Source organism: Orycteropus afer, unplaced genomic scaffold (assembly GCF_000298275.1).
Source record: "Orycteropus afer afer isolate SDZICR_OR568_19922 unplaced genomic scaffold, OryAfe1.0 scaffold00029, whole genome shotgun sequence".
In the NCBI taxonomy this organism is placed as follows: domain Eukaryota; kingdom Metazoa; phylum Chordata; class Mammalia; order Tubulidentata; family Orycteropodidae; genus Orycteropus; species Orycteropus afer.
In genome coordinates, this window is record NW_006921616.1 from 5,140,113 (window position 1) to 5,142,578 (window position 2,466).

Genomic DNA, 2,466 nt, shown 5'->3' on the forward strand with positions numbered 1-2,466 from the left:
TGTGTACCAGGCTGTCGAGCCGTTCCTTAATGTTGTGTAGTAGTCCATTGTCTGTGTGCCAGGCTTTCGAGCCGTTCCTTAATGTTGTGTAGTAGTCCATTGTCTGTGTGCCAGGCTGTCGAGCCATTCCTTAATGTTGGATAGTAGTCCACTGTCTGTGTACCAGGCTGTCGAGCCATTCCTGTGTGGACAGGCAAGCATTGAGAATTCTTGTCCTCCACAGCTTGAATTACTCCTTTAAATTCTTACTGTTCTAAGGAGGTGATACGTCTGTACGTTAAGATGTTTGCTGTTTTTTAAAATACATGTATATAAAGCAAAACAACCTCAATGTCAACCAGTAGGGGCTAGGACAATTCAGTTCAGTGTCATGGAGTGGAATACCCTGTGAGTGTTAAAGATTGCAGTGTAGGTCTGCAGTGTAATTGATTGACATGAAAGGACGTCCACGATACAGTAAGATCAAACAGCAAGTTGTAAAATAATGTTCAGTCTGATCCCATTTTGTTACAGAAACGTGTGTGCAGAGCAGGAAGTGGAGAGAAGGATGTAACAGTGTGAATATATGTCTGGAAGATAAGGTGCTATAGGAGTTCCACCTTTTCTGTGCAGGGAGTTTTTTTCATGTCACTTGACCATGGACATGGATTAGTGTTATGAAAAGTCTGTCCGTTTTCTCAAGGAGAACTGAGAATGGGGGAGCAATTTGAGGGAAATCCGTCTTGTCTCCTCCAGCAGCAAAGGGACAACTGGTTGTTCTGCGGAGAACGCTGCTGACCGCTATCTGCAGAGAGTCTCAGGGACAGTGCCAGCAGCCTGTGATGTGTCTGCTGAACCCTTCCTTCACTTCATCCTTCTTGTGATGGGTAGTCTGTGTCTGTGAGAAGGCTGCCCCCGCTGTCCAGGAGGAGCGGAGGTTTTCCTTTGAAAACAAGCTAGTTGGGGTAGAGAGCAAGCCCGTGATGTTGGCATCAGACTGGAGAGGTTCGGACGGTGCTGTCAAATCGAGCAGTGCTGAAGAGCCAGACCCTGTGGTCCGGCCTTGTCTGCTTAGCTTCCGACACGACTTACAGCCTTGCTTCAGGAATGGGAACCTAAAAGTGTGAAAGTTGGCCTCATAGTCCTCAAATTTCCTGTTATATGTCAGTGTTTCCCAAATATAAGTCACTTTTCAGTCATTTATATCAACTTTGCCATATATGTGTACCATTATTGTTTTTTTTTACATCTTTCTTTAAATTGTTTTTTAAAATAAACTTTGTATTGAAGTACCCAGAAATGTGCATAAACCCAAAAGTGTTCAGTGTAACAAGTTGTCACAAAGAAAATATCCCTGTGTAATCGTCTTCCAAAAGGAGCTGTGGTGGTGTAGTAGTCAAAGCACTTGACAGCTAGTCAGAAAGTTGGCAGTTCAAACCCACCAGCTGCACCATGGGAGAAAGATGAGGCAGTCTGTTTCCATGAAGCTTTATAGCCTTGGCAGGTCTTTGTCCTGTAGGGGGCACTGTGAGTCGGAATTGACTCCCTCGTGGTTTTTTTTTTTTTTAATTATCATCCAGATCAAGAAATACCATGTCATCCTTCCTCCCCAGAAGTGACCACTCTCTCAACTTCATACACCAGAGATTATTTGCCTGACTGAATTTTTAATCTCACTCCTTTTTCTTAATATGATTTTAAAAAGCTGCTTTGTACTAGTTCTAAAGTGAAAAATTACTTTTCCTAATACACATTAAGATAATTTTTTAAATAATAATAAATACAATATTTAAATGTTAATTGGAATGATAAGATGATCATTTATGTAAAATTTGCATACCACCTAAAGGTGCTTCCTAAGCCACTTGTGGTGTATCTACCACACTTAGGGGAAGATTGACCTGTGATGGCACACATTTAAGGTGGGAAAATACAATTCCAGTGATGGCTGAGGCCTTCCTAACACTACCTCTGACAATACTGAGTGTTGCCTTTAGTCACTGTATTTTGTCCTTTGGCAGACACTGTACCCATCCACAGTGTGCGTGCAGCAGTCCAAATGCGTATTTGGTCTTTTATTGCTGTAGCTTAACCCCTTCGTTCTAGGCAGTGTCATCATTTCTCGTGAAAAACTGACACACAAAGTCCTGATTGGCTCACTTGCTATATTTCAGTGCAACTGGGATGTGAGTGTAGAGTCCTCTTGTCATTACCCACCCCTTTAAATCTGTTGCCTGTGCTTCATTGTGGAATCAAGAATGGACTAGAACTTCTAAGTCATCCAAACCATGTTGCATTTACTCCTGCAAAAGTTACACGGGCTTAAAACCTTTGCAGTGGCTTTTCCTATGGAGATGGGGTCCCCTCCAACATCCTGGTGTGGTGTGGTGTGGTGTGGTGTGGTGTGGTGCATGCAGGAGATGGTCGGGAATGGCCTTTTCACTGAGGTGCTCCTTGGACTAGACCGTCAGCCCAAGACAGCCGAAG

The 2,466-nt window shown here is 43.3% G+C and overlaps 1 protein-coding gene across 1 annotated transcript in view; it reads left to right on the plus strand.

The window, feature by feature from the left end:
* The window catches only part of VPS4B (vacuolar protein sorting 4 homolog B), a 29,664-nt gene that overhangs the window by 11,426 nt on the left and 15,772 nt on the right, over positions 1 to 2,466 (plus strand). The gene's annotated exons all lie outside the window — the stretch shown is intronic.